This window comes from Moschus berezovskii, chromosome 7, assembly GCF_049115385.1.
Source record: "Moschus berezovskii isolate FMDL1 chromosome 7, NW_MosBer_1.0, whole genome shotgun sequence".
NCBI classification, from domain to species: Eukaryota; Metazoa; Chordata; class Mammalia; order Artiodactyla; family Moschidae; genus Moschus; species Moschus berezovskii.
The window spans coordinates 100,332,887-100,352,754 of record NC_142466.1 but is presented as its reverse complement, the minus strand read 5'-3'; positions in this window follow the sequence as shown (position 1 = coordinate 100,352,754).

Sequence of the window (19,868 nt, the reverse complement as noted above, 5' to 3'; positions counted from 1 at the left end):
TTCTTAGATGTGACTGATTAAGATACACAGTGGAAAGATACCTATTATAATTAGCTTTTCTAATATTTTTATATTTTATTTTATTTTAAAATTGTGTTAAAATACACAAAACAAAAAATGTACCATCTTAACCACTTTTAAGTGCAATGTCAGATGGCATTAAGTGCATTCACATGGTTGAATCATCACCATCAATCTCTGGAACTTGATAACTAAAACCTGCAAAACTGAAACCTGATAACCATTAAATCATAATTTCCCATTCACCCCTCTCTCCAAACACTGGCAATAACCATAATTCTGTCCATATGAATTTGACTATTCTTACTGCCTCATGTAAGTGATATTTGTCCTTTTGTGACTGGCTTACTTCACTTAGCATAATGCCCTTAAGGTTCATCCATGTTATAACATGTATGATTCCATGATTATAGATATGTATTTGTACTGTTAATACACGTTAACAGTATAGATACCAGTGATATGATAGACACCAGTCACATGTGACTTTTGAAAACTGAAATAAGACTGGAGTGACTTAGGATCTAAAATTAAAATTTATTTTAATTAATTTAAGCTTGCATTGACACATATAACTGACTCATGGCTATTCTATTAGCAAACTCAACATAATCTACATCAATTATTTTCTCATTTTATCAATTTTAGATATTATTTTTATTGATATATTATTGTTTAGGTCATATACATCTTCTTCCCATTCAACCACTAACACACTAAAAAATAAATATGTCAGTTGTCTTTGTAACTTTAAACTAATGCACCAATCTTCAACGTCCTTCTTTTAACAACTATAAACTAAGCTGCTAATTGGTATTAACACTCTTAAATTTTCTTATAGCTTTTTGGACTTTTATTTTGCATGCTAGCAAGGCTTATAACAATTATATTCTCTTCTGTAATTTTTGAGCTGGCAAATATTATTAACTATAAATCCTAAAAATCATTTCATTTATCTCTTTCTCACAGTGATTTTTATTTTGTTTCTCTATATTTTAAAATCAGTGTTCTTTTCTGGCACTATTTAAACATTATCTTTAATTTTTTTCATCTTCTTAATCTAATGAAATATAAGTTTTTTTCTTTCTGAGACATCCCTGCAGTAGCCTGCTATTCTTTTGCTTCAATCTGTCATGGTTGATCTCTGCAACTGCTAAACAATAACAAATTGGCCCTTTCATTCTTTGCTTGCAGAATTCTTTCTGTGGCTCTCTGTATCCTATGTTTCTACCTTTTTCTTCTTCATGCTGCTGCTGCTGCTGTGTCACTTCAGTCGTGTCTGACTCTGTGTGACCCCATAGACAGAAGCCCACCAGGGTCCCCCGACCCTGGGATTCTCCAGGCAAGAACACTGGAGTGGGTTGCCATTTCCTTCTCCAATGTGTGAAAGTGAAAAGTGAAAGTGAAGTCGCTCAGTCGTGTCTGACCCTTAGCGACCCCACGAACTGCAGCCCACCAGGCTCCTCCATCCATGGGGTTTTCTAGGCAATAGTACTGGAGTGGCTTGCCATTGCCTTCTCCGTTTCTTCTTCATATTGAGTGGTTTATCAAGTAACTTCTCAAGAAAGAATGAGTATGCTGTAGATTAACTTTCTAAGCCATTACCTATTTTTAAATGTCTTTTTTTTTTCCACTAAAACAAGCACATCTGTTTACAAAATTGGCTTGTAACCCAAAATTGGCTTGATACAGAATTTCAGGCTGAAATAGCTTTCCCTCAGAACACTGAGTTCACTGATCAATTGTAGTCTTGTCTCACTATGACTTTTGAAAAGTTACATGCCAAGTATATACTCTCTTTTTCAGGTGACCATATGTTCTATCTGAAAGCTTTCAGTATCTTTTGGTTTATACTTGACTCTGTATTGAATGACAGTAGATTTTATATTAGAACTTATTAAATGTTTGAGATACAGATTTAGGAAACAATTCAAACTTCTTTGGGATGTATGTTTTTTGTTCATGAGGCTTTGTTCTGTTTGTTTGGAATCCTCTTCATACTCAATGAGAAACTAGACTTCTTAATTTATACCGTATCAAACCAAGCTTCCTGGGCTTTACCTTCCTGAGAAAAATCTGTCCATAAACTGTGGTATCTTTTCGGACATTTCACACATATTAAGGTAAATCTCTGAAGACTGTAGCATCTCTAAAATTCTACTTTTGATAATTAAATGATACAACTTTTTAGATGATTTCAATAAATAAATATACAGTCCAAATAAACAAGTTGTATCCAACATTACCATACACTTTAATCAACTTGCTAATTAAGTAGTCCTCTTTTTCTCTTTCTCTTCTATTCCTTGAAGTGTGGAAATGTCCCGTATTCAACAAAGAAATGTAGAAATGAAAGTGTTTAAATTTTGGATACTGAGATAATGGAATTTAGGATTTTCAGGCCATACCAAGACCCAGTCAATATCTCTCTCATGTATTGTTTAAGTTTGCATCAGTTTAATGAAAATATTTTATGGAAATCCCCAGGAAGATATTCAGCATAATTATTTTGACTACTTAATGATACTCAATAATTTCCTTTTCTCATGCCTCAGCTTAGTGAGAGACTATCTCCTGTTAATACCAACTCGCAAGCTGGCAATCCCACTGCTGATACTCACTAGTGATTAAAAATATATATATATATATGTGTATAATTATTTAAATATTTTATTCCTTTTTATTGCAATATCCTCGACTTTGGGAACAGGCATATTTTCTTGAGATAAGGGTTATGACGATCCATGATTAATAAATGGCTCTATGCTTACCTTAATCTCAGAGAATAACCCAAGAATCCCAGTAGTATTTTACTAAAATAGTTAGAAAACTTAACCAAAGAATAGGACCTAAGGCTACTAAGCCACAGTTTTTATTTTTGCTTCTTCCACTAAAATACTCTATCACAAAGAAAGTAAATTCCTTCACTCACAAACTAGATGAGCAAAGGACCTCAGAGGGATAAGAAAATTGAGCTATTTTTCTTATATTGAAAAATTCATCGTCTCCATTTAGAAAGGGAAAGTCAATAAAGAGCAATTACATGAGCATTCTCCCTAGGGTATTATGCCAAATTCTTAAAATGGTGAGCTTAAAGTTTTCAGGTAATTTTAAACTTTTAATGTAATATTTTTCTTCATCTATGGTAATTTATTCTAGTTATTTCTCTCTCATCTCATCAGTGGCTCACAACTGATTCAAAACTGAAATGTTCTTTGAGATATGTCTCTTTTGATTTTCATGTCTGTCAATAGAAATTTCATAAAGCCAAAATCCTGTTGGGAAAGGAAGCACACATGACAATAATCTGATAATCTAGCTAAATTTGAATTGGCTCAAAACAAAATCACAGTGACATCTAATTTTTTAGTTATACCTGGGGGAATCTAAATCTTTTCCCTTTAGGTCAGGTCTTAATTAGGATCAAAATGCCAAATATCACCTGAGTTTCTTTAATTTTTATCTTGAAATTTCTCATAGAAGCATAAAATAATTCCTTATTAGAGAATTTGTATTTTCCTCACATTCTTAGTTTCAAGTTTGCAAGTTTCCATTGAAAGGATAGCATTTTTAAAATGAGAAACCTAACTTGCATTTCAGAATGTGTACGGAATTTTTAAAATAGTTAGTGTACCAACTTCCCTTCCTGTTTACCCATATGCCACTACAAACCATATTTCTATTCTTTATATTAATTAGGTTTCTTCTGTTTCATTTGGATGGCCAAGAAGGCCTGAGATTTCATTCTTTCATTATTTTCTCAAGCATTTATTCCCTGGCTCTGAATTATCTTTGTATCTCTCTTTCCATGTGCCTTAGATGGATGGTATTTCTTTCCTCTAGGAAGCTTCTTTTGGGAAACAAGAAATGAGCTCAGAATAAAACCTCAAAATTAATTCAAGTGTATGGCTTATCTCAATAGCAATAGCAGCATGATATATCCAGGCAAATTTCCCTGTTGTATTTCTACTTTTCTTTCCCTAGACTCTTGGTGGTCAAAATGATTAAGAAAGATACAAATACTTCTGCCAGTTTTAAATACACCTAAATAAGTTCAGTACCATTGTAAAAAGAAATAAATCATGAATGGCAAGTTTTCCCAGTTGTTTTGGAAGGTATGATTTTGTTATCCATTAAGCTTTTTTAGATCACCATCAAAAAAAAAAAGAGCATTTTCTGGGAAATTTTTAAAGCAAAGCTGATGCTACTTGTGAATGTGCTGGTGTGTGAGTGGAAGTATGTGTTTCCTTGTATACTAAAGAACAAAACTGAACCTTATGTGCATCCTAATCACTCACTGCTCTCAACATATACACTGCTCTACAGAGTAGCACGATCAGATCATTGCTGTAATGATCAATGTATATAAGTATGTCAAGTGTGTTATGACAGCAAGAATGTTGGGAAATAAACTTCAAGTGAGTGAATAGATTTTTAAGTGTTGGAAAACAGCAGTATGATAGAAAACAACCACTCAAATGTGTTGGAACATCAAGGTATTGTTTTCTAATTAAGGGAATATCAAGTTATTGGGCTTCTCTTGTGGTTCAACTGGCAAAGAATCTGCCTGCTATGCAGGAAACTTGGGTTCAGTATCTGAGTTGGGAAGATCCCCTGGAGAAGGGAAAGGGTGCTCACTCCAGTATTCTGGTCTGGAGAATTCCATGGACTATATAGTCAATGCGGTTGCAAAGAGTAGGACATGACTAAGCGACTTTCACTCAAGTTATAGAACAACCCATAACCAAAGAAGAGGTAAAATCTGAAAAATCTATTGTCAAATGGGAGATGTGTAATTATTGGTTTTTCCTTTTTTAATAGTCTAGGACTCTTGCCTAGTGAATATGGTGTCAATGGAAAATTGCAGAAGCAAGATTATTCCATCTATAGGAACTGACTGTATTTATTTATTTATTGCTTTTAGGGGATTCCATGGTGGCTCAGAGGGTAAGGCGTCTGCCTGCAATATGGGAGGCCTGGGTTTGATCCCTGGGTTGGGAAAATCCCCTGGAGAAGGAAATAGCAACCCACTCCATTATTCTTGCCTGGAAAATCTCATGGATGGAAAAGCCTGGTAGGCTACAGTCCATGGGGTCATAAAGAGTTGGACACAACTGTGCGACTTCACTTTATTGCTTTTATTTTAAAAATTTTAAGTTGATGTATAGTCAATTAACAACGTTGTGTTATTTTATAGTGTATAGCAAAGTAATTCAGTTATATTGTTTTCAATTATGGTTAATTACAAGATACTGAATATAGTACCCTATGTTATACAGCAGGACCTTGTTTTCCGTTTTAATGTATTTGCTAATTCCAAACTCCTAATATATCTTTCCACCTCCCCACAGTAACCGTAAATTTGTTTTCTGTATCTGTGAGTTTGTTTCTGTTTTATAAATAGGTTCTGCTGCTGCTGCTAAGTTGCTACAGTCGTGTCCGACTCTGTGCAACCCCATAGACGGCAGCCCACCATCCCTGGGAGTCTCCAGGCAAGAACACTGGAGTGGGTTGCCATTTCCTTCTCCAATGTGTGAAAGTGAAAAGTGAAAGTGAAGTTGCTCAGTCTTGTCCGACTAGTAGCGACCCCATGGGCTGTAGCCCAACCAGGCTCCTCTGTCCATGGTATTTTCTAGGCAACAGTACTGGAGTGGCTTGCCATTGCCTTCTCCAATAAATAGGCTCATTTGTATAATATATTAAATTCCACATGTAAGTGATATATGATATTTGTCTTTCTCTGCCTGATTTACTTCATTTAGTATGATTACATCTAGGTTCATCCATGTTGATACAAATGACGTTATTTCATTCCTTTTTAAGCCTCAGTAATATTCCATTGTGTACATTTATCATATTTTCTTTATTCATTCATCTGTTGATTAGTATTTAGGTGTCTAATTTGAAAATATACATGCACCTCAATGTTCATAGCAGCACTATTTACAATAGCCAAGTCATTGAAGCAGCCTGACTGTATTTTTATTAGAAGACTTCCTTTAGAATAAATCTCTCTATGGTTTCTACTGACCAGAAGATGCTCTAGGAATTAAGCTCTGTGTTATACTGTAAATCTTAATCAAACTGGTCTTTCAAGTGCAAATGTGTCTCAAGGTTTTTATTTTTGTTTTTCTTGTTGTTGTTGTTTTTGTAGGACTAACCAATATAAAACACTCCCAGGCCCATCTACAGGACTCTTTTACAAGATACATTTTCTTTTCATTAGATAAACTCAGAACAAAGGCACATGCACATACACACATATAGAACAAATGAAATATTCTGCCTTATTTAGCCTTATATAAAAAAGCAGTCTTGACACATACGTGTTGTAATGCCATGTGAGTTACAAGAGGATATTTTTCAGCCCATTAACCCCTTCCATTATGGTTATGAGAGTCTGAGACATTACTAAGGATCACTGGTAATTCTATCTCTTATAAAAGTCAGGTACTTAATATTTATGTTTTAAATTTTTCTCAAAATGTAAATGTTATATAAGCCTCAGAGGCACTGAGGTGAGTGTGATGAAATGTGATTTAAAAATCTGAATAAGGCCCCATTAAAAAAGAAAATAAATTTAAAGAAGCATAGAAAAAATTTAAATGTGATGTGATAAAATACTCTGATGCTTTTAGATAGGGATATTTTTGCTTACTTCTTTTGTTTTCATCCTAATATTTTAATAATACCAATGTTATATCTTAAATGTAAAGTTATTTTTAAAGTTCTTTATTTGATAAAAACAAAAATATTTTTGACAATGGTATCATATCAAAAAGAGGTTAACTTCAGAGGAAAAACATTTCACATTTCAGAGTTTTGAGATGTTAATATTTTTTTATAACTGATTTCATTAACTGACTTGTCAAAAGTCAATTCAAGCTAAGTTCTGCAAGGAATATGATACTGCATGGATTTATTTTTTTAGAGATAGCGATTAAATATTTAATAGCATCTGTAAACTTCCATCACAATAGGATCCTTACAGCAAGATTAATCTGAGATTGGTGTACAATATGCCTGAACACAGTTCTTCAATAATAATAAAAAAATTATTTGCATTGTGATTAGAGAATCATTCTGCTGGGTTAAATTTGCAGTCAGTCAGCAAGTTCAGTCACTCAGTCATGTCCAACCCTTTGTGACCCCATGGACTGCAGCACACTAGGCCTCCCTGTCCACCACCAACTCCTGGAGCCTGCTCAAACTCATGCCCATCAAGTCAGTGATGCCATCCAACCATCTCATCCTCTGTCTTCTACTTCTCCTCCCGTCTTCAGTCTTTCCAGCATCAGTGTCTTTTCCAATGAGCCAGTTCTTCACATCAGGTAGCCAAAATATTGGAGTTTCAGCTTCAGCATCAGTCCTTCCAATGGATATTCAGGACTGGTTTCCTTTTGTATTGACTGGTCTGATCTCCTTGCAGTTCAAGGGACTCTCAAGAGTCTTCTCCAACACCACAGTTCAAAAGAATCAATTCTTCGGCGCTCAGCTTTCTTTATGGTCCAACTCTCACATCCACACATGATTACTGGAAAACCATAGCTTTGACTAGATGGACTTTTATTGGCAAATTAATGTCTGCAATTCAGAGCTCATAGGCTGCTTTGTTTAGTGAAACTGAATATACTTTGTCTTTGAAAGTAAACTTTCTAAAGTTTTGAAACTCACAATTTCAATATGCTCATTACTATTTCTTTTGATCAATTTTGAGGATGCTCAGTGTGAGTGTTATCAAGAACAGACTCTCATGAAGCATGGCCCCTAGGGACTTAAGATCACAGAAAGACACTGATGGAAGCCATATTTAAGAGATTTTATTGAGTTCATCTTGCTACATTATCAGGAATTTTCAAGTTCACTCCTGACTCTGTGATTCTTACACAAATATTTCATAAGCCAGACTTCACCTCCTCAATACACTGCCATTCTGTTCCAACAAAATGTAAGTTATATGACTTGAGATTGAGGATTTAGATATTATCAGTAAAGGAAACAAATCAACTACTAAAATTCTACCTTTTTGTTCTGAGAACAGTCCTTTAAAAGTCTCCTTAAATCTAGGCATTAAAGAAAAATCATTATTGACATCTATTCACAAATCCATGGAAATCTAGGCTTTATTATGTATCTTCGGCTTTTAGAACTTTCTTCTTTATCAGCATTGTTAGCTCAGGAGGCAAGTGTAAAGGTTGCATACACCAAACACATGACCTGTGGACCTTGATAATTCAGACATTTCTCAAGGTAACTCAGTTCTCTCAGTAAGGAAATGCAAGTTGATCACTCAGTTCAGTTCAGTTCAGTCGCTCAGTCGTGTCCGACTTTCCGCGACCCCATGAATCACAGCACGCCAGACCTCCCTGTCCATCACAAACTCCCAGAGTTCACTCAAACTCATGTCCACAGAGTCGGTGATGCCATCCAACCATCTCATTCTCTGTTGTCCCCTTCTCCTCCCGCCCCCAACCTTTCCCAGCATCAGAGTCTTTTCCAGTGAGTCAACTCGTCGCATGAGGTGGCCAAAGTATTGCAGTTTCAGTTTTAGCATCAGTCCTTCCAATGAACAAACAGGATTGATTTCCTTTAGAATGGACTGGTTGGATCTCCTTGCAGTCCAAGGGACTCTCAAGAGTCTTCTCCAACACCACAATTCAAAAGCATCAATTCTTCGGCAATCAGCTTTCTTCACAGTCCAACTCTCACATCCATACATGATCACGGGAAAAACCATAGCCTTGACTAGATGGACCTTGGTTTGCAAAGTAATGTCTCTGCTTTTTAATATACTATCAAGGTTGGTCTTCACTTTCCTTCCAAGGAGCAAGTGTCTTTTAATTTCATGGCTGCAATCAGCATCTGCAGTGATTTTGGAGCCCAAAAAAATCAAGTCTGACACTGTTTCCACTGTTTTTCCATCTATTTCCCATGAAGTGATGGGACCAGATGCCATGCTACATGTTACCTAATTCTCTACATAAACGACCCCTAATCCCTATTTCCATATCCCATGGATGGTAGCCTACCAGGCTTTTCTGTCCATCGAATTCTCCAGGCAAGTATACTGGAATGGGTAGCCATTCCCTTCTTCAGGGAATCTCCCAACCCAGGGTCAGAATCCACGTCTCTTCTGCATTGGAGGCATATCCTTTACCAACTGAGACACCACAGAGCCCCATGAAGAATCTTAGTATTTCCCCAAATCCAGCAAATCTATTTAAAAAACCTTATCTTATATTTCAGCCCTCTTACAAAACCTGCACTGATCTGAATATAAAGAAATTCCAATCTATTCAAAATCAACTCCACATTTAACATAGAATATCCACAGTTAAAGGGGAAGATGAAAAAAATTAAGATAACAATTAAGGAAGGCATGGTATTGTTTATTTTTCTTCACCTCCTTCCACAGGAATCATTATTAATTTTCTCTTCCCTACTTTGTGAAGTGAAGACAAAGCTCTATGGAGTATTAATTGATTTAACCTCCCTTTATAGTCAAGTTTTGACTGGGTTCAGTCCATGGAAATTATAAGCAAAGAACAGAAGGTGGCAGAAGAGAGAAGTCAAGATATTTCTTACATGTTCCTTCCCTGTCCTAACTTTAGCTGTATCTCCTTATAGCCAAAACGATTACCAGGATATCACTCTGTCAAAACTCCATGCCTCATTTAGCTTTAGCAACCCCATGAAAGTGAAAGAGGTGAGTGAAAAAGTTGGCTTACAGCTCAACATTCATAAAACTAAGATCATGGCATCCGGTCCCATCACTTCACGGGAAATAGATGGGGAAACAGTGGAAACAGTGTCAGACTTTATTTTTGAGGGCTGCAAAATCACTGCGGATGCTGATTGCAGCCATGAAATTAAAAGACACGTACTCCTTGGAAGGAAATTTATGACCAACCTAGATAACATATTGAAAAGCAGAGACATTACTTTGCCAACAAAGGTCTGTCTAGTCAAGGCAGTGGTTTTTCCCGTGGTCATGTATGGATGTGAGAGTTGGACTGTGAAGAAAGCTGATCGCCGAAGAATTGATGCTTTTGAACTGTGGTGTTGGAGAAGACTCTTGAGAGTCCCTTGGACTGCAAGGAGATCCAACCAGTCCATCCTAGAGGAGAACAGTCCTGGGTGTTCATTGGAAGGACTGATGCGAAAGCTGAAACTCCAATACTTTGGCTACCTCATGCGATGACTTGACTCACTGGAAAAGACTCTGATGCTGGGAGGGATTGGGGGAAAGAGGAGAAGGGGATGACAGAGGATGAGATGGTTGGATGGCATCACCGACTCAATGGACATGAGTTTGAGTGAACTCCAGGAATTGTTGATGAACAGGGAGGCCTGGCCTGCTGCGATTCATGGGGTTGCAAAGAGTCGGATACGACTGAGCAACTGAATTGAACTGAATCCCATTTATTATTTTTTTCCTTTACCCCAGGCATAGTAATATTGACTTCATCCTTACTATGAATGTCTGAATCCACCTTGTTAGATTTATGACTTTCAATCTTGAAATAAACTTCTTTTAGTGTTTTTAAAATTGATTTATTGGGTTATGTGCATTTGTTCCACGAAATAATGTGTTATCTTGTCTTCTTAGTTTTCAATGTTATTATGGATATACCTTCATGGGTAGTTGCAATATTGAAGCTGTTTTAGGAGATGTTGGTCAGGTACCAATTTAAATCTTACATACTCCTGGGCATACACACCGAGGAAACCAGAATTGAAAGAGACACATGTACTCCAATGTTCATCGCAGCACTGTTTATAATAGCCAGGACATGGAAGCTACTTAGATGTCCATCTGCAGACCAATGGATAAGAAAGCTTTGGTACATATACACAATGGAGTATTACTCAGCCTTTAAAAAGAATGCATTTGAATCAGTTCTAATGAGGTGGATGAAACTAGAGCCTATTATACAGAGTGAAGTAAGCCAGAAAGAAAAACACCAAATACAGTATACTAACACATATGTATGGAATTTAGAAAGATGGAAATGATAACCCTGTGTACGAGACAGCAAAAGAGACACAGATGTATAGAACAGTCTTTGGGACTCTGTGGGAGAGGGTGAGGGTGGGATGATTTGGGAGAATGGCATTGAAACATGTATATTATCATATGTGAAACGAATTGCCAGTTCAGGGTTGATGCATGTTACAGGATGCTCGGGGCTGGTGTGTGGGGATGACCCAGAGGGAGGATAAGGGGAGGAGGGAGGTGGGAGGGGGATTCAGGAAGGGGAACTCATGTGCACCCGGGGTGGATTCATGTCAATGTATGGCAAAACCAACCAATATAATATTGTAAAATAATTAGCCTCTAATAAAAATAATTGTTAAAAAATCTTACATATACAATTTGAAAATAATATATTTTAGTATTATGATGAAATTTTTTCTCAAAATTTAGAATTGATGTTTGAAATATAATTATGCCTACAGCATACCCCTGCTTAAAATATTTAAATGACCTGCATTGCTCATCCCCACGTCCAAGTGGCAGCAGCTGCGTGGGCGCAGGAGGGCTGAGAGGAGCTACTCCACGTTCAAAGTCAGGAGGGGCAGCCGGTGAGGACATACCCCTCATCCAAGGTAAGGTGCAGCAGCTGTGCTTTGCTGGAGCAGCCATGAAGAGATACCCCATGACCAAGGTAAGAGAAACCCAAATAAGATGGTATTGCAAGAGGGCATCAGAGGGAAGACACACTGAAATCATAATCACAGAAAATTAGTCGATCTGTTCACACGAACCACAGCCTTGTCTAACTCAATGAAACTAAGCCATGCCGTGTGGGGCCACTCAAGACGGACGGGTCATGGTGGAGAGGTCTGACAGAATGTGGTCCACAGGAGAAGGGAATGGCAAACCACTTCAGTATACTTGCCTTGAGAACCCCATGGACAGTATCAAAAAGCAAAATGATAGGATACTGAATGAGGAACTGCCCAGGTTGGTAGGTGCCTAATATGCTACTGGAGATCAGTGGAGAAATAACTCCAGAAAGAATGAAGGGATGGAGCCAAAGTAAAAACATTACCCAGTTGTGGATGTGACTGGTGATAGAAGCAAGGTCCGATGCTGTAAAGAGCAATATTGCATAGGAACCTGGAATGTTAGGTCCATGAATCAAGGCAAATTGGAAGTGGTCAAACAGGAGATGACAAGAGTGAAAGTCGACATTCTAGGAATCAGTGAACTAAAACAGACTGGAATGGGTGAATTTAACTCAGATGACCATTATATCTACTACTGTGGGCAGGAATCCCTTAGAAGAAATGGAGTAGCCATCATGGTCAACAAGAGTCCGAAATGCAGTCCTTGAATGCAATCTCAAAAACGACAGAATGATTTCTGTTCGTTTCCAAGGCAAACCATTCAATATTACAGTAATCCAAGCATTGCTCATAGGATAAAGTTAAAAGTTGCTTTACAATTGTGATTCTCAAACTGTGATTCACAGACCTCTCAAAATCCTTTCAGTAGATCTGAGCAGTCAAACCCATTTTCATAATAATGCAAAGACAATATTTGCCCTTTTCATTGACCTAACATTTACAGTGATACTTCAACAACCTGGACATATAAACTCCTTCTGCCTTAGCATGAATTCCAACAGCACTGCCAAACTAGAGTAAGTAATCAATGAATTCTTCGTCACATGAACTTGCCAAAAATTTTAAAAAGCATCAAATTTCACTTCAGAACGTACTTAACAAAATATTAAAAATAATTAATTGTACCAAATCTCAACCCTTGAGATTTCTTATGAGATGACTTCCCAGATAGCTCAGTTGGTAAAGAATCCGCCTGCAATGCAGGAGACCCCAGTTCAGTTCCTGGAGGGATCAGGAAGATCTGCTGGAGAAGGATAGGCTACCCACTCCAGTATTCTAGCCTGGAGAATTCCATGAACTGTATAGTCCATTGGGTTGCAAAGAGTTGGACACAAATGAGCAACTTTCACTTTCACATAGAAGTTCAGTATATCAAAGTGTGATAGTGCAGCTTTTGTAGTGAATTAATGGCTTTCGAAAAATGTAACAAACATTATTTTTATGTAGCTTTTTTATGAAACATCTTTTTTTACTTGGATGAATGACTAAGAGGAAAAGCTATCGTTATTTAATCCTGAGTAGGATTCTAAAAAATGGAAGGCGTGCTTTCAAGAATATATAAGCAAAGCTACCATTTCAAGGAAGGCAACTGACAATATGTGCTCCCAATGACAGAATTTGGGTTTTCAGGCAAAAAAAAAAAAAAGAGAGAAAGTTTTGGAAAACGTATCCACCACAAAGTTAATGCTTTTTAAATAATAAAGACTGTTCTGAGAAGACTGGTGATGTATTAATGAATCTTTTTAAAAGATATTGTGTAGTAAAATGAGTCTCCATGAAAGAGCTGCATAATGAGTCAGTGAACCAATGTTTTCCAAATAACCAAAGTGCAATGTTATGAAATTATGTGTAGGCAAAAAATTAGATTAATTCAAGAATTAAGACAGAAATGTATTTTAATGTAACCTTGCAGAAAGTTAATTTATATGATTTTAGGTTTTATATTGCAACTCACTTTTATGAAATTACTAATCAAATTTTGTATCAAAGATCCACAATTATTTGAAATATCTATTAAAATACTCTTTTATTTCCCAGCTACAAATCTATTTGAGATCAAATTCTCTTTAAGTATATCAACAAAAAAATATAAATAAACAAAATGCAGACGATTACATGATCATGTAGTTGTTTTCTCTATTAAGACAAAAATCTCAAAGAGATTTTTAAAATGTAATACAATGTCATTCCTTAAACTAAGTTTTGGATTTGGAAAATATGATTGTTCTCACAAAATCATTATTTATGCTAACTCTGCTGTGTTTACTATTGTTACTTTAAAATGAACTATTTGTAACTCAGGCCTTAATTTCTAATATGGCAATACTTAAGATACAGTCCACATAATCAAAAGCTGTTGGGATGCTCAGTGATCTTTGATATTTCAAATAGTCAAAGATTAATACATTTTTGAGTAAAAATGTAATATTTCATCTATATCTATTTTTTCAGCCTTATTTACCATTATCATCTCTCTAAAAATACAAAATCTCAGTTTTCATACTGAGTAAGCAAACAAGTTTCCCTCTGCTTCAAGTACTTTACCAGATTTTCTCGCCTTTTAAATGTGGGACTGAGTATATCACGAATAATGTCTGACTATTGCTCATTTCTATAGTTTATTTAATATAGCACAATGGTAGTATGAGTATATATTTGGGATCTATGGTAGTGTTGAGAGCATAGATATCTACTATTCTTATTTTTTCTTTATTAAACATTTGGGTTTGATTGGGGGAAGGTAATGGAAATGAATAGTTGGCTTATTTTAAAAAAATCAAGTGTGATTTGATTTATCTGTATGAGACTGCTAAGCTGCTAAGTCACTTCAGTCGTGTCCGACTCTGTGTGACCCCATAGATGGAAGCCCACCAGGCTCCCCTGTTGAGACTAGACTTCTCAAAAAAGCATAAAGATTGTCAACAGCATGTATCTTATTAATTTTTAAGGAAATTAGAATTCGTGGATTTGTAAAGTGCTTAATACTATATCTAGAAGGTTGAAAATGACTTTTAATAATGGCAAAAAATATCTATGCAGAACTAAAATTTTATGATAATAAACAAAATAGATATCTGAAAACTTTTAGGAGTGAAACAGCTGAAAAGAAGTTCAGAAGCCAAGTTCAAATCATCCTATACCTATACATCCATGCACAAAGATCATAAGAACCTGTAATTTACAAAAATTGACAAAAAATCATACTGTAGATATTTTCACACTTAATGGAATAGAAATCATGATTATGGAAAGGAAAGAGTATGCCTTATCCATAGGAAATGTCCAAAATAGAAAAGATATCAACAGTAGACCAATAAACAATTTATATGTATAGAAATACAACTGATACAGGAAACTGAAGAAAAATTTCAGGGTGAGGACAAATTAAAGGCAAAAAGATATGGTATTTTGATGGATAATTTGGAATATTGGAGATTTTTTTAAAAAAGAATAATTAAACTGAGTGATCCAACAGTGTAAGTTTATTTAATTACAGTAACTTTCAAACAATGACTTTGAAATAAACTAAATTTTATAGAAACAAATAAAAAATATTTATAAATATATCCATTATTATGTAATTATGAATATCAGGATGATTTTTCTCCCATTCTTAATTGAAAGAGAGGCTTCTATGTCAACCCATCAGTCTTTTAAATAGTTCACTATCATATAAAAGATATTTCAAGAGTAAAAATTATCAAGCACCATAACAATACAGTATATGCTAGATAATATATTGGTTTCAGTCAGTCTTTTTCTAGTGGAAAAGAATATGTGGGTACAGACTTATTTTGCACAAGATACTTTGCATTTGCATTTTACCTATTTGTAAATCTTTATCTTTTAATTAATTTATTTTTTAATTGAAGGATAATTACAGAATTTTGTTTCAAATAATTTCAATCATTATTTGAAACTATGGGAACTATAAAAATGTAAGGAAAACTCATCATCAATTCTACCATCTACTAAATAGTAACACTAAGCATATTTATCTTTAATATCCTCTTTTTAAATTCACTATATTTTATTTAAAACTTACTATATTTATTTACTTATTATTTTGATATATGTTTAGACTTAATGAGGAGCTTCAGAAGAACTACAGAGAATTTCAGTATACATTTCACTCTAAATTCCTCTAAGGATGACATCTTGCATAACCATGGTACAATGATCAATAGTATGAAACTGATGGTGTTTTGATGCTGTTAACTAAATTGTAGAACTGATTCAGATGTCATCAAGTTTTCTGATAATTTCCTATTATGGTTCCAGGATTTTATCTAAGATACATTATATTTAGTTGCTATTTCTTCTTAATCTTCTGTATCTTATAATATGCCTCAATCTTCTATTTTATAGCCTTGACACTTTTGAAGACTACTGTTTAAATATTTTGAATAATGTCTCTCAGTTTTGCTTTATCTGATGTTCTATCATAATTAGATTAAGTGATAAATTACTGGGAAAATAATCATGGATATATTTGAACAAAATTGAAAGCATTCCCTTAAGCAATTTTGAAATTTCATTTTCTCAAGGTATTATGTCATATGCTTTTTGGCCATATCAGTGACAATTTTCATGGACATTATTCTATCATTGAGGAAATTATAGGGAAGTAATCAAATCAGTTCAGTTCAATCACTCAGTTGTGTCCAACTCTTTGCGACCCCATGGACTGCAGCATGCCAGGCCTCCCTGTCCATAACCAACTCCCAGAGTGTACTCAAACTCATGTCCATTGACTCAGTGATGCCATCCATCCATCTCATCCTCTGTCATCCCCTTCTCCTCCTGCCTTCAATCTTTCCCATCATCAGGGTCTTTTCAAATAAGTCAGTTCTTCACATCAGGTGGCCAAAGCATTGGAGTTTCAGCTTCAGCATCAGTCCTTCCAATGAATATTAAGGAATGATTTCCTTTAGGATGAATGGTCAGATCTCTTGCAGTCCAAGGGACTCTCGAGTCTTCCCCAATACCAGAGTTCAAAGCATAAATTCTTCAGCACTCAGCTTTCTTTATACTCCAACTCTCCCATCCATACATGACTACTGGAAAAACCATAGCCTTGACTAGATGGACGTTTGTGAGCAAAGTTATGTCTCTGGTTTTTAATAAGCTGTCTAGGTTGGTCATAACTTTCCTTCCAATGAGTAATCATCTTTTAATTTCATGGCTGCAATCACCATCTGCAGTGATTTTGGAGCCCCAAAAAATAAAGTCTGATGCTGTTTCCACTGTTTCCCCATCTATCTGCCATTAAGTGATAGGACTGAATGCCATGATCGTAGCTTTCTGAATGTTGAGTTTTAAGCCAACTTTTTCACTCTTCTCTTTCAATTTCATCAAGAGGCTCTTTAGTTCTTCTTTGCTTTCTGCCATAAGGGTGATGTCATCTGCATATCTGAGGTTATTGATATTTCTCCCAGCAGTCTTGGTTCCAGCTTGTGCTTCCTCCATTCCAGCATTTCTCATGATGTATTCTGCATTTAAGTTATATAAAAAGGGTGATCATATATAACCTTGATGTACTCCTTTCCTAATTTGGAACCAGTCTGTTGTTTCATGTCCAGTTCTAACTGTTGCTTCCTAACCTGCATATAGATTTCTCAAGAGGCAGGTCAGGTATCTGGTATTCCCATCTCTTTCAGAATTTTCCACAGTTTGTTGTGCTCCACACAGTCAAAAGCTTTGGCATAGTCAATAAAGCAGAAATAGATGTTTTTCTGGAACTCTCTTGCTTTTTCAATGATCCAATGGGTGTTGGCATGTTGATATCTGGTTCCACTGCCTTTTCTAAAATCAGCTTGAATATCTGGAAGTTCACGGTTCATATACTGTTGAAGCCTGGCTTGGAGAATTTTGACCATTACTTTCCTAGCATGTGAGATGAATGCAATTGTGTGGTAGTGTGAGCATTCTTTGGGCACTGCTTTTCTTTGGGATTGGAATGAAAATTGACCTTTTCCAGTCCTGTGGCTGAAGTAACAAATAGATTTTATATATATATATACACACACACACACACACACATACATACACATAATATGGCAATGTATACATAACATGAAAAGGTAGTTACATATCATTAATGATGTTTAACATCATCATGGATAATTATTAGCTAGGCAGAATTTGAGATGGCTTTGCAAGTTACAGGAAATGGTGCTAATTAGGTAGGTTGTAACTGTCAGGCAAAAAAAGTGAATTAGAAATATGATGGGCATGGGAACACACAGGATGGCATGAAGATTATCCAGCTAATTTTCAAAAGTTTTCACAACTCATTATATTCTAAAAGTATAGCTATGAAATATCTGTCATTAACTATTTTAATTAATGAAATCAATTAAGACAAGAAAGAAATTGAGTTATTCTTTACTAGATTGCCTTCCGTAAACAGAGTAAGAAGAACCAAATCCAGACCATTTGAATTTCTAATTTTATTGTCTTTCTATCACATTTGGGCTTATATATATATATAATATTGTGACAGTGCTATTTGCTCAGTCGTGTCTGAATCTTTGTGAACCTATGGACTATATAGCCCACCAAGATAGAATTCTGTCCATGGAATTTTTCAGGTAAGAATACTGGAGTGGGTAGCCATTCCCTTCTCTAGGGGATCTTTCCAGCCCAGGGATCTAACCCAGGTCTCCCACATTGCAGGCAGATCCTTAATCATCTGAGACAACTTGGTATAAATTGGTGAGGTAACAAAAATAATTACATCTAAATAATAATTTCTCTTTTTTGAATTCCCATTTTTAATTTCCTCAAGGAAATCAACCCTGAATATTCACTGGAAGGACTGATGCTTAAGCTGAAGCTCCAATCCCTTGGCCACCTGATGTAAAGGGCTGACCCACTCTTCCCTGACGCTGGGAAAGATTGAAGGCAGGAGAAGAAGGGGGTGACAGACGATGAGGTGGTTGGATGGTATCACTGACACAGTGAACATGAGTTTGAGCAAACTCAGGGAGATGGCAGAGGACAGGGAAATCTGGCATGCTGCAGTCCATGGGGTCGCAAAGAGTTGGACACGACTGAGCAACTGAACAACAACATTTTGCTTGATCTCTTAAACAACTGAGACAGTTAACATTCTTTTCTTTTGTTCAGAAACCATATTTTTAAGTCTTTGAATACCTATGAATATTTCCTTTTGGTTGTCTTTACATGTAAGAGAATACTTGTATAAGGAAACATTTGAGGGTTAACATCTTTCATCAAAATGCTACAGAAACTACTCTTATGCAATTAAGTATTACTGAGAAGACTGACAAAACCCAGATATTTATCATTATTTTTAGATTACTTAGTAAGACAACAAAACATATAACAAATTTTAAAAAATAGTTTGATGCACAGAGATTTCATGTAATTTTAATAGGCAATACAGTCACATTTTCTGTAAAAATATACACATGTATTATTTTCTCTCATGCCCACTATTATCCATTTGCCTAGGTCTCCCTATGTGATCCATAAGTAATCCCTGTTATTAGTTTCTTATGTATCTTTCCAGCATCTTATATGTATATATCATATATTAAATTTCCATATACAGTATACCTTCTTATTGAATACTAAATGAAGTCTAGTATTTATACTGTTCTATAGCTAACATTTTCATATAAAATAAACATTGCAGATCTTTCCATAGAGTTTAATTAATATTTTTATAAATATATTGAAGTCTAATATCTTGTATGTAGACTTTAGTGAATATTAAGTCAGGAAAAATTTTTAGTAACTATGATAAGGAGTGCATCAAGACTGTATATTGTAACCTTGTTTACTGCCTCATATGTAGAGTACATCACGTGAAATGTCAGGCTGGATGTTTCACAAGCTGGAATCAAGATTGTCAGGATAAACTCAACCACCTCTGATATGCAGATGATATGCAGTAATACTAATTCACTAGTACAAAGACCTAGACATCATATTAAAAAGCGGAGACATTACTTTGCCGACCAAAGTCCATAAAGTCAGTGCCATGGTTTCTCCAATTATTATGTATGGATGTGAGAGCTGGACAAGAAAGAAGGCTGAGCACTGAAGAAGTGATGCTTTTGAACTGTGGTGTTAGAGAAGACTCTTGAGAGTCCCTTGGACTGCAAAGAGATCAAACCAGTCAATCCTAAAGAATTAAACCCTGAATATTCATTGCAAGGACTGATGCTGAAGCTGGAGCTACA